Source organism: Narcine bancroftii, chromosome 1, assembly GCF_036971445.1.
Source record: "Narcine bancroftii isolate sNarBan1 chromosome 1, sNarBan1.hap1, whole genome shotgun sequence".
NCBI lineage: Eukaryota > Metazoa > Chordata > Chondrichthyes > Torpediniformes > Narcinidae > Narcine > Narcine bancroftii.
In genome coordinates, this window is record NC_091469.1 from 52,583,234 (window position 1) to 52,597,268 (window position 14,035).

Below are 14,035 nucleotides of genomic sequence, written 5' to 3' on the forward strand. Positions count from 1 at the left end.
CCCTCACTCTGAGTTACTCCAGCAGTTTGTTTTTTTTACCAAAAATTCTTGTGAGAGGACAGTGGTAGGCACATATATCCTTGAAACACGGGGTGAATATGCTGTGCTTACAAATAACTTCAGAATTAGACATGATCAAGTCTGTGTGGTCATCCCATCAACCTTTTAACTCTGGAACCTTTGGTGACTGTTCAAATGAACTTCACCTCCAAACTGAACAGAAGAAATATAGGCTGGTAAAATGTTTACCAGAAAAAAAGTTTCATTACAATAAAAAAACAAATTGGAAAGAAAAAAAGGAGTATTTTATTTGAGAAAATTCAATGAATTTAACAAAGCTGCCAAAAGGAATCATGATGAAAATATTTTAAAATCTTTGTCACTTATTATGGTGAATAATAATTACAGATTTAGGACCATTGGTGAATATTTACTATTACATTATGAATTGCAGACCTTTTCCAAAAAAGAATGAGATGAAGAATTTAGAATTCCACAGAGTTGCCACCAATCCAAAGGTCACATCTATAATGATTGGTTTGAATATCCTAAATGAAAAGGATAAATCTAAACTGAGCAGTTTGCATTTTTTGTGCAATGGCTTGGAGTTACAGCTTCTATTGTAGGATTTTCAATTAAGAAATAATTATAAAATCCCTGTGGGCAAACATAAATTGCAAATGGTTAAGATGCCCAAGAAGCATTGTTATGGCTGGAACAAGAGGTTAATACAACTCAATCTCGTGACAGAAAAAAAACAAAGTATTTATTCCGTGCAACTTTTTTCTTATTCTCATTGAGAACTGTTTTTCTGTACACAAAAACAGAAGGTTGTAATAAGGAGTCAAAGTCAGGTCATAGGCCTTCAAAGATAGCTGCTTTCATATAAAAGATGGGTCGGTGCCTGGAACAGATTGCCATGTGTCATGCTGAAGCAGAGACAATAGTAGAGTTTTAAAGTGTTCTGGATCGACACGTGCAGGGGATAGAGGAGTTGCATCATATACAAGTGGCAGAGTTTTAGTTTGTTGGGCATTATGTTCAGGCAGATATGTGGATTAAATTGTGTGTTTCTATGCTGTACTATTTCAAGTTTCATGTTCAAAATAACTGGATAAGAAGATTGATTATCGTACAAAATTTGAAAATCTTACAAAACTTTATATTCAAACACCCTACGATTACCCCTACCAGGAAATCCTAAATTTCAATAAAAAGTTACCAATCATTTACTAAACTTCACTCATTACTGAGAAACATGTTTAACAGAAATCTCCTCAGAGACTATCCTGGGCAAATTATCAACAGGAATTTTGGCTGTTGACTGTACTTGCCTCCTGGGCCTCAGTTTAGTTTACACATAGAACGTGTGGAAGGGGATGAATGCAACTAACTAGTTAATCACATACACTTAGTTCCTGTCACAAAATATAGGTTTCTGCAGAAGAACTTGACAAATAGGAGCAGGAGTCGGCCATCTGTCTTGTTGAGCCTGCTCTGCCATTCAATGTGATCATGGCTGATCTGATGGTAGTCTTCTCCACCTCCCTCCTATTTCCCCATATCCCTTAATTCCTTTACTATGTAGAAATCTATTCAATCTTTCCTAAAATACATTTACTGATGTCACCTCTACTGCTTCAATAGGCAGCAAATTCCATAGATTCACCACCCTCTGGGAAATGAAGTTCCTCCTCATCCATGTCCTAAATTTACTACCCTGAATCTTCATGCTATGTCCCCGAGTTCAGGTCTCACCTACCAATGCGCAGAATTTACCAGCCTCAATCTTATTTATGCCTTTCATAATTTCATATGTTTTTATAAGATTCCCTCTCATTCTTCTAAATTCTAGTGAGTAAAGTCCCAGACAACTCAATCTCTCCTCATAGACTAACCCTTTCCTTCCTGGAATCAACCTGGTGAACTCATCCAAAGCCAGTACATCCTTCCTCAAGTAAGGAGACCAGTGCTGCTTGCAGTTCCCCAGATGTGGTCTCACCAGTGCTTTGTACAGTTGCAGCATTACCTCACTACTTTTAAATTCAATCCCTCTAGCAATGAAGGCCAATATTCTATTTGCCTTCTTGATAGCCTGCTGCACCTGCAAACCAACCTTTTGTGATTCTTGCGCAACCCCTCCCAAATCCTTTTACGTCAGCCTGCTATAATCATTTTCCATTTAAATAATATTCTAATCTTCCATTCTTCCTTCCACAGTGGATAACCTCACATTTGCAAACATTGTACTCCATCTGCCAGACCCTTGCCCACTCATTTAACCTATACATATCTCTCTGCAGATTCTACATATGCTCTGCACAATTTGCTTTTTCACTCAATTTAGTGTCATCAGCAAATTTAGATGCACTAGATTCTGACCCCTCTTCCAGGTCATTTATGTATACTGTGAACAGTTGTGGGCACCAACCCCTGTGGAATCTCGCTCATCACCAATTGCCAACCAGTAAAATACCCTTGCACCCCAACTCTTTGCTTTCTATTGGTTAACCAATCCTCTATCCATGCTAATACATTCCATGCATTCCATATCTTCTGTATGTCTTTTATGCAGCACTTTATCAAATGCCTTCTGGAAATCTAGTTAAACAATCTGCACTTGCCCCTCTTTATCTACTGTGCTCATTATATCCTCAAAGAACTCCAGTAAAATTTGTCAAACAGGACTTGCCTTTTCTGAATCAGTGCTGCACCTTCTTGATGGATCCATTTCACTCCAGATGCCTTACTGTGGATCCATTTCACACCAGATGCCTGGCTTTTTCTTCTATAATGATAGCTTCAAGCATTTTCCTAATTACAGATGTTAAACTAGCCTGCCTATAGTTTCTTGCCTTTTCCCTACTTCCTTTTTTGAATAATGGCTTGAGATTTGCCATCTTCCAATCCACCTGGATCTGCCCAGAGTCCAGAGAATTTTGGTAAATTATCACCTAAGCTTCAACTATAACTTCTGCTATTTCTTTCAGTACCACGGGATGCATTCCGTCTGGACCAGGGGACTTATCCAACTTCAGACCCTCAATTTTCTGAGTAAGACCTCTTTAGCGATAGCTATTACATCAGGTTCTCACCTCCAATCACATTCATAACATCTGTCTTTGGAATGGTAGAAATGTCCTCAAAGCCTCACACATTTCCTCATTACCCAATATCAATTTTCCTTTCTCATCTTCCAAAGGACTAACCTTCACTTGAGCCACCATTTTGCTCTTTTTATATTTATAAACACTTTTATTGTCCATTGTTATATTTTGTGCTGATTTTTTTTCTCATAGTCTACCTTCCCTTTCCTTATTTCTTGCTTTGTGGCACTTTGTTGTTTCTTAAAGGTTTCCCAAACTTCTTGTTTCCCACTGGTCTTCAGATGTTGAATGCATGAGCTTTTATTCCGATCTAGTTATCCAAGGCTGCCCCCATCCTTACTGTCTTTGTTTTTAACTGGAATATTTTTTTGTTGAGCAGCATGAAAAATCTATTTGAAAGTCCTCTACTTTTCTTCAACTGTCCCTCAATATAGCCTGCATTCCCATTCTACCCTAAACAAATCTTCCCTCATCCCATTGCAGCTTTCGTTGTTCAGGGATAACACATTGCTTTTAGACCAAACTATTGTACCCTCCATTTGAATGAGAAACTCAGTCATACTGTGATCACTCTTTCCAAGATGATCCCTAACGGCAAGATCACTAATTTTACCTGTTTCATGCACAGGACCATATCTGCATTAGCATGTTCCCAGTTAGGTTCAGTAACATGCTCTTCAAGAAAGCCATCATGTATGCATTCTATGAAGACCTCCTCAAGCTTGCTTTGACCAACCTGATTCACCCAGTCTATGTGCTCCCACTATAACTGCTCTTCCATCCTTACATGCCTCTGATATTTCTTGGTTTATTGCATATGCCACTGTAATGTTATTATTGGGTGGCCTATAGACAACCGCCATTCGTAATTTTTTTCCCCTTTACTGTTCCTAATCTCTACATAAATTGACTCAACATTTTCATCCATAGATTTTACATCATCTCTCACTATTGCCCTGATTTCATCCTTAAATAATAGTGCTACCCCACCTCCCTACCTTCCTGCCTGTTCTTCCTTATTACCTGATATTTAATTCCCAATCCTCTCCACCATGTAACCACATTTGTGTAATGATCACTAAATCATACCCCTTTGTACTGATTTGTGCCACAAGTTCACAGACCTTGTTTCAAATATTATGGGCATTCAGATAAAGTGCCCTTATACCATTGTGCTTTTAAAATTGGGTAATCTTTGCCTCTTTTACACTTGACTTTTATTCCCCTCTACTCTTACTTTTTAAAAACTTTTCCATTTACTTTTTCCACATTCTCTCTTTTACTTCATCCATCGCTCCCCAATCTGTTGAAGCCACCCATTTGCAACCAACAGATGACTAAGCTATTATTCACCCATTATTATAATCTTGGAATTCCTGAAAGTATAACAGATTCAGATGCCCTAAATTTATTGAAGTTATCAAGGTTGTATATAAAAAGAGGATTATGACTGAAAAACTACAGTGGATGGAATTTCTCCTGCTCTATAACTGTATCATCAGCTGGCATTTGCTCTGTGAAAAAGAGGGAGAAGCTCAAAATTATTTCTGTAGACCTTGGAAGTTATAAAGCAAAGTTACACCATCCCCTTGGCTGCCACAGACTTACTTTTCATGTGGGAAACTGAATATGAAATATTTTGAGCTTATAATAGTTATTGAATCAAATCATTTATTATTCCTTCTCTTTACATCAATGTGCTTGGGCAAAGTGAAAATTATGATTGCAATATTGAAACACCTCACTTCTTTGGAAACAATAGGGCTTTTTACACAGAGATCCCACAATACTGCTTTAAAGACTTATCATTACACTAGCTTTGGTCATTTACCCTGAACCAACCAACCCACGTTGGCATAATGCCAGGCCAGTGTGTTATTTCACACAGCAAGCTGGTATTCTGGGAGCTAAAGAGGCGTGATGTGTAACACAGCAGCGGCAATGTCGGCACCTAGTGTGACATATAACATAGCATATTTGAAGGCATATAAGACCCACTTTTTTCCCAAAATACACTCAAAAATATCCCCCGGGTCTTAAATGAAAAGTTGAAATTTGGGTGATAATGTGAGTAACGTCGACAATGATCAACGTCGCTGTGTGGCTCACTAGCATCTCCGCTATCTATCGTTGGAGGCTGGTGGCAGGCTGCCGAGGGCCAGCAGTGCAATGAGATCAGTATGGGGACTGGTGTGGGCAGTTGGGTAACTCTCCCGGCAGCATGCTGTTGGTCCACGCACTGGTCAGTGTTGTGATGAAGAAGTGTCAGGTTCAAGAAAGGAGAGTCTGGAGACAATGGTTTGCAATCAAACATAACTTTTATTAACACACAACAATTAATAGAAAAGCATGGGACAATCATGAGCACAATTTATAAAAGAGCGTGGAAAACTACACTTGCGCAATTTATAAAAGAGCATGGAAAAATACATGCAAAATTAATAAAACATGCATGTGCAATTTATAAGAGTGTAGGAAAATCATAACAGGAAACAAACAGGGAAGAATGTTAAACAGTATATGCCCATTACAATATTCCATTGTGCAGCATATTTGCACGATAATTTTTGACAATCTTCTAGTTGCAAGTTAATCTGAAATTTCCTGGGAATCCATTGAGCAAACTTTGGGAAACAGAACATGATTTAGCAAATGTAAATTAACAATAGATACCAGAAAACAGGAACTGTATATGCTTTTCACTTTTTAATGCAAATTAATTGGATTGTGGAATCCGCATGAAAATTCAAATGATACATTATTACTGTCAGCCATGAAAAATGAAAATGGGTTCTAAAAATTAAACTATTAATTTAATTTGACCAAAAGTAGCTTAAATGTAGGAATTGATACAGTTTTGTACTTTATAAAATTCATGGAATATGGAACTAGTGCAGGAAATTGGCACCAAGGTACCGGCAACCACAGCATCATTGATGGTAAAGCAGGCAAAAAGGGATAAATGGGTGACTCTGATTTTATTGAGAATGTCTTATAATGAGTTTGAAAAAAAAACATGTACTCTTGTGATATAAAGAAGTTGTGATTCCTATATATTTCACATAGATTTATTTATATATATACATCATTGTTTTTAATTTTCAAACTTTTTCTTTCCACTCACATACCATCTTAAATAATATCTACGCCGTACATGCTCTATGATTAGTAAGGGATTACTTAAGGTGGTATGTGAGTGAGGAAAAAAATGGTTGAGAACCATAGCTCTAGACCCAATTGTTACTGAAACATTTTGCTTGAGAAAAATTGTCATTGGCCCATTTCCTTTGGAGTTATAACAATTTTTCTTTCCTTCATGTGATACCTTAAGTAATCCCTCACATACTATGTAAGTGGAAGAAAAAGTTTGAAAACCATTGATCTATAGCAATACTACGGCTTAGCTTCAGTGCAGTGCACACCTTATCTGCGACCCTTCCAACGACATCCACAGTAGCGACCTGGCATCGAGTGGTATCCGGGGCTATCACCATGAATGTGGGAGGGCGTTCTTACATGCCCGTGGGTCTTATATGCTGTCAAAAATAGTATATATACACATCCTTTCCCGATCTGATCACGGATGTCGATTCAGCACTGTGTCTACCTTTACTACCGACTTAAAGGTGGGACTGGAATGAACGCCCCCCACACCACAATTCCGTGTTTGTACCTTTTACACAGAAGGGATAGCAGAATAAATATGCAACATTCCTGCATAGAAGTGGCTATGTAAAAGGGGCTAATGATACCTTTGCCTTTCAGTATGAGGACAAAAAGATCAAAGTTACCACATCAAAGCTTTTCTCCTTTAAAAGAGTATGTCAGATCCAAATGCTTTATTCTTCACGTTGATGCAAGAAAAGATGGGATGCTTAATTATAGTGTCTATTTACTTGAAAACCATAATGAAGTTCATTGATGTTGATAATGTAACAATGCTTTCATTTCCTCTCATTTCAACACATTGCAGCTCATTTTAGGTGTTTTTTTTAGCTGAAATTAAGATTTTTTTTGTTTTATACAATAATATTTTTCATATACATACCCATTTGTCTATGTATTCTATATAATATTATTTAGCAAAAAGCTGAGCATAAAAATGGAAATCATCAAAGATTACACCTTGTAGGCAACCTAATTTATTCAGAGGTTACTCTGCTTTTTAAATGACCCCAGCATTTAAAATAAACCATCAGAAAATCATTTTTAAAATACGTGAATTATGTGTGCATGTTTCTTGGCATCAGTTCTAATTTTCTTTTACTCGCTTCTACTATAATCCTAGATTTTTGGTTCAACTTGAAATACTTAAGAGAATGAACCCCTTCTCTTTGCATTTTAACAAAAGGCATAAAGCCCTCTCCAATTTGTTAACTTTATTAACAAATTGAAGTTTAAGAAAAAGACTCGAAGTTCCCGAAGCATATCCATGACTGTGTTCACAAATAGTCACTGTGGGATTGATGGGCGGTAATCCCAACAATTAAAACTTTTTGCATCAAATGGTATATTCAGATATGATGGGATCAGAGTGTTGTATAATTTCAGAATCAATTCCATAAATCAAAACTATATCAATATGCTTATACAGTTTAATATTATGTTTGTTTTGCTCCTAGTTTTCCTCCAGTACAGTGGTTCTCAACCTTTTTCTTTCCACTCACATACCACTTTAAGTAATCCCACTGCCATCAGTGCTCTATGATAACAAAGGATTTCTTAAGGTGGTATGTGAGTGGGAAGGGAAGTTTGAAAATCACTGCTCTAGACCCAACTGTTACTGAAGTATTTTGCTTGAAAAAAATTGTCAATGGACCATTTCCTTTGGAACTGTGCACATAACAAGCCAATTAGGTACCATAAAAACAGTGCTTTTCAATTTTTTTCTTTCCACCCACGTACCATCTTAAGCAATCCAGAGCATCTATGGCATAGGGATTACTTAAAGTGGTATGTAAGTGGAGAGAAAAAGTTTGAGAACCACTGCCTAGTAACAGGCAATTCTCAGAGCTTGCCATAAGATGGTTCAATCTCCTTCATTAATATGCAGTCAATCTTATGCAAGATCTTATACTTACTATTTTAAGAAATCTTGATGTTAAACTCAAAGATTTGGCATCATGCATCATTATCAGCTATTAAATGATCATCAGGGGTACATTAAAAGGTGGACCAAGAAAATTTGGCAGGAGAATGGAGCCAGCTACCATAGAAGAAGCAGCTTCAACTACCAAGCAAGAAGAGAACCACGATAAGGTACTGCAGACCTCATTCACTGACTTGGAGGTTAGTGGAACTGGAACAGATTAATGCACTTTGCAAAGCCCCACTGGTGCTGTACTGAGCAAAATACTGAAGAAAGAGACTCAATTAGCAGTATCTGAATATTCAGATGCAAATCCTGATGATCGTATTTCCAAGGGTATGAGAATAGGAAGGCCTTCAAAGTCATTTAGACCAAGTACAGCTTTGCATGCTTTAAGCATATCAGCTATGCATGCTAAGGTGCATGCAGACTTGGCTACTATTTATGCACAATGTGAGTGGTTTGAGAAAAGACATCCTTTAGAAGATATGGAAATTGAAATGAAATCAGCAACTGAAGTTACAAAAGGCTAGTAAAGAACTAAAAAAGATTATTGAATGGACAAAATAAAAGACTAGAGCTTGAGGAACAACATGCTATGAATATAGCCAGAGTAAAAACATTAGCTCAGGCTTCTGCAAGATCTATCACTCAAAGTGAAATACCCAAAGGGCTAGCACCTAACATTCCAGCAGATCAATGGGTACCGCAGCCACAAGAATCGAGTATTCTTGAGCAAGTAGCCATGGGTGCTAGTGCTCAAATGATAAGGACCAACCCTGTTGAAAGAGCTAGTGACATTCAATCTTTTTCAAGCAGATAATTTATGAATCTTCCCAAATAAGAGTATTTCAAAAAGGTTCAACCATGCAAGTTGATCATACTCAAGAACTGATATCTCTTCATGTTGCTGAAGAATCAACAAGTCGAGGATCTCCACCAATTGCCATCACTTGCATACCAACGTCCTACAGCTATGGCGCCAGTTCAAGATCCGTTTGCTCCATTCACAACAAGACAACCAGTCACAAGCCATGGTGGACAAGACAATATATTATCACTCATAGCAAAACAAAATGTTAAAACGTTTTGTAGTCGACAGATGTTTTAAACCCACAGACTTTGGAATTGCCACATTTGCTCAGTTACACTATTTTGGTGACGTAAGCGAAGATGGTTTTGGTACTGTCAGTTATTTAGTACTGCAAAATAACCAAGGGCGAGTACATTATGGATTTGTAATGGGAAAAGCCAGAGTGGCACCATTAAAGCCGATAGCCAAACCTCGAATGGAATTGACGATCGCTACTTTGGCAAGCAAAATAGACACTGTGTTAAGAAAAGAATTACAGATGGAGTGAGCAGATTCTAGGTTTTGGACTAATAGTACATCCGTGCTTAAATACATTAATAACAAAACCATAAGGTTTTGTACCTTTGTAACTAACAGAATTAATGAGATCGAAAATGTTTTGTACGCTAATCAATGGAAATATGTTAAAACAGTGGATAATCCAGTTGATATGGCTTCGCGAGGATCAAAGATTCAATCATTTCTGAAAAGAGCCAACATTTGGGTGTTTGGTCTTCAATTTCTTTTGCAATCTCAGGAAGAATGGCTTCAAAATCTAGATGAGTTAAAAGAATTTACGATGGAGGATCCAGAAATCTAAAACACTACTGTGAATACTATTCAAATATCTACTGAGAAAGATTTGATTATTCAATTAATTTGCTATTATTCTTCATGGTTTTGTTTGAAAGGCATGAATTGTTAGATTAAAAATTATGTTTTGACATCATATCAAAAAACAAAATCTGAAGTCTCAAAAGAGCTGTTACCTATCAGCTGATGAATTGGCCCATGCTGAACTGGAGATAATTCATTTTTGTCAGAAAAAGGTATTTGATAATGAGATATCAAAATTGAAGAAGAATCTGAATGTTACAAAAGCAAGTTGTGTTTACAAGATGAATCCTATTCTGGTAAATGATGTATTGAGAGTAGAAGGAAGATTGGAGGTGAAACATCCAATTTCCAATTTCCAATTTCTGAATTGATTGCTTGACATATACACGAGAAAAAAAGGTCATCGTGGTTGTAATCACATATTATTAGAATTACACCAGAAATATTGGATACTTGGTGCTGCAACATTGATCAAAAGAATTATATAAAAATGTGTTAATTGTCACCATGCAAATGCTAAATCTGGACAACAACAAATGGCGGATTTACCACAAGAGAGATTTCGCCTGATGAACCCCCATTTACATACGTGGGAGCTGATTATTTTGCATGTAAAACACGGAAGAAGTGTTGAAAAACGATACAGAGCTATTTTTATTTGTTTGACTATGAGAGCAATACATATTGAAGTAGTGTCATCGCTTGATACAGACTCTTTTATCAATGTTCTTGACGTTTTATCGCCAGACGTGGTCAAATGATGGAGTTACGTTCTGATAATGAATCTAATTTTACTGGACCTCAATTAGAGTTACGAAAAGCAATTCAAAATTGGAATCAACTTTAAATTCATAATTCATTACTTCAGAAGGAAATTATTTCAACATTTAACCTACCCACAGGATCACATCATGGTGGTGAGTGAAAAAAGAATCATTAAAATATTCTTAATTCAATTTTGAATAATCAAATACTGAATGAAGACAATCTTCAGACAGTATTGTGTGAAAGTGAAGTTATTTTAAGCAATCGTCCAATAACTAAAATTTTTGTCGATTCAAATGACATCGAGGCACTTACACCAAATCATCTCTTACTTCTTAAATCTAAACCTTTTTTAATACCTCTGGGTCAATTTCAGAAAGAAGATATCTATGCAAGACGATATCTATGCAAGACGCAGATGGAAACAAGTGCAGTTTATTGCGGATTTATTGTGGAAAAGACAGATTAAAGAATATCCTTCATTATTACAAGAAAGACAAAAATGGTCTGAAGCTAAATGCAATTTTGTATGCGGAGACATTGTAATTAACATGGATGATTCTGCACCAATACATTTTTTTGCTGGGAAGAATCATGGATACAGTTCGAGACAAGAAAGGTTTTGTTCGGCAAGCACAGATTAAAACTAAGACTGGTTATTAAATTGACCTATTACTAAAATCTGTCTTTTACAAGAAGCAGAAAGTTTTGATTTCTAATTTTATACTTACCATATTTACTTTTGTATCTGTATAATAACATCTATAATAATAATTAGGGGCCAGAATGTAAAGGTTAAAACCTTGTGTTTTTGCTTCTTAGCAATTTTGTGCCTATCTCTTTAAGGATAAGTATTGTTTGTAGTGTTACCATAGTTACTATGACATCATATGTCATAATATCCGTGCAGACTCAAAGCTTGCTTTTTCATTCCTCGTAAAACCATGAAAGGGATGCAAGCTCAAAATACTTTTCTTTGAATTCGTCTTAATCATTTTTCTTATCATCTTAATTCGTCTTATCATCTGATATCATTATGTCTTCAAATATAACCGGATGCTTTGTTTATTCATCATTATGAAAATCTTGATGCAAAGTTATGCAAAATGTTTACCCATTTCTATCAACAAATTAAAGCTATGTAAATTTGCATCTACAGAGTTTGGTTTATTGGATTGATAAGATTGTAATTCGGAATATCATCCTTGCATTTCTTTGAAGATGACACGTTTTGACACCCTCCCCATCTTCACTAGGATACCACAACCATATTTATGGTAAAGTATTGGCTGGAATGACCTTGATATTAACCTGAAAGTCAGTACTATGCAGGCTTCAACTCAGAAAAGCACTGCAGAGAAATGATAATGACAAATTTAGACTGTGATAACTCAGGTCCTCTCATTCTCTGAATCTCTGAAGCAAATGGTTTAAGAAACAGCAAAAATGTATGCTTTTTTAAAAGATCTCCAATAGAATGTGTGTGTGTGTGTAAAAAAAAAGGGCAATGCCTTCTCATCTTTAGTTTCTTATTGATTTAGATTTAGATTTTATATTTTTTTATTTCAATTCATTAGTATCACGCTATTGTGATATAGAGAATTTAGGTTAAAAAGACTTAAGTTAAAATGTGATGATTAATCATAAACAGGGAAGCCAGAACGGACAGAGAGTTTACTAGCAGTCAAGGACAGAAGGAGCTGCTGAATATGTTTTTTTAAACCTATCTTTTCATGGTCATAGTGAGAGACATGCAGGAGACAAAGGATTGATAAGAAGTATGAGAAACAGAATTCAGTGAATGTAGAGTTCACAGCGTACGTAACGAACGTGATAATTAATAATGCAGTTATACTTAGAATGTTTTTGTAATACTAACCAATTAAAACAGTATTAATAAGAAGGGGAAGGGCAAATAATAAAGGTATAAAAATCAATGCACTGTATGTATCGGGGCTTAACTGGTGAGAAACCAGTTGAGTCCAACTCTGCAGACTTGTAAATAAAGCTTGTCGTGTCATCAGTTTTAAAGAGACTCATGTGTGAGAAGTTTTATTTCTGACAAATGGGGGCTCGTCCGGGATCTACACTCCGGCCGTGAGGGGAGGCGAGAAGAGGGACATCGGAGGCGGTGCACCCCGCTGAGTTCAGCGGCTCCTAGTCCCTTGCTCGTCGCTTCGGGCGGCTTGAGCGAGTGGTATCCGGACAGGGTGACACGACAAGACGGAGAGGAGAAGGGTGACTGTTCAATCCCCGGGAAGACACCGGTAAGTGACGACTTACGATTGTGGTGTGGGGATTGGGTAACAGGTGTAACGGGATACACCTGTTTGGATAAAAACCTAACGGAATAGATTAAGTATAGATCTTTTGTCGTTGTGTGAGGACCCTGTCGCGGGACTCTAGGATAGACCCCAGGGAAACCTCGGCGGTAACCGAAGGAGGGACAGCACCTCCGACGAAGTGCCGAGAAGAGAGGGGTCAACCCCAGGAAAACCTCAGCGGTAACCGAAGGAGGGACAGCACCTCCGACGAGGCGTCTGAGAGGAAGGGAGTAGGGTCCAGAGCGAGAGGGTCCTCAGCAACGATAAACAGATCTAGGTGGGAAAATGGGAGGATCAAAATCTAAGGGCTCGTCTGAAAATTCTGGACAATTCCTGGGAGTACCCCTTGACAGCCCTTTGGGGAGAATGTTTGAAAATTGGGATAGTAAAAGATATCGGGACAAAAACAAGAAAAAGATGGTCCAATATTGTCTCCTTTGGTCAAAACAACCTATTAAAGGTTCCTCGGTCTGGTGGCCGAAATTTGGATCTGATGAGGATTGGGTTAGACAAGCATTAAACATATATGTAAATTCGAGACCAAAGGTGAATCAAGAAGAGTCAGCATATGCATTTTGTTGGGTTCCCTGGCCAGGATCCTTAACAGAATGTTTTAAATTGAGAGTGGCAGGAGAAAAGAAATGGGAACCTCTGGACAACCTTCCCCCTCCTTATATTCCCCCGGTGCCTACTGCGCCCGAGGAAAGCTTATTACCGGAGGGGAAAGGTGATGAATCTGATTGCGCCGAAGGGGGCCGGGATAAAAAGGATGAATTAAGGGAGTCGGACCCTAAACTTCCACCGGTAAACCGACCCTGGACAAGATCCCAGACTGGTCCAGGACCATCAAAGTTTTCAATAAACCTAAATCCCCTGAGAGAAGTTCCTATGGGAGGACCGGGAGGGGGAACGGGATATGTGAATGTTCCCCTAACTAGTACAGAGGTGCGGGGATTTAAGAAAGAAATGAAAAAGTTATTGGAAGATCCTATAGGACTGGCTGAACAGCTTGACCAATTCTTGGGACAAAACACATATACGTGGGAAGAGATGCAGGCAA

The 14,035-nt window shown here is 37.6% G+C and overlaps 1 long non-coding RNA gene across 1 annotated transcript in view; it reads left to right on the forward strand.

Moving 5' to 3' along the window:
* LOC138736545 (uncharacterized) overlaps nt 1-11,116 on the forward strand; it is an 85,288-nt gene extending 74,172 nt beyond the window's left edge. The window contains exon 4 of the long non-coding RNA XR_011340396.1: nt 11,028-11,116. This is a non-coding gene — a long non-coding RNA (uncharacterized lncRNA). The remainder of the gene's footprint in view (nt 1-11,027) is intronic.
* Nucleotides 11,117-14,035: the final 2,919 nt, after the last annotated feature.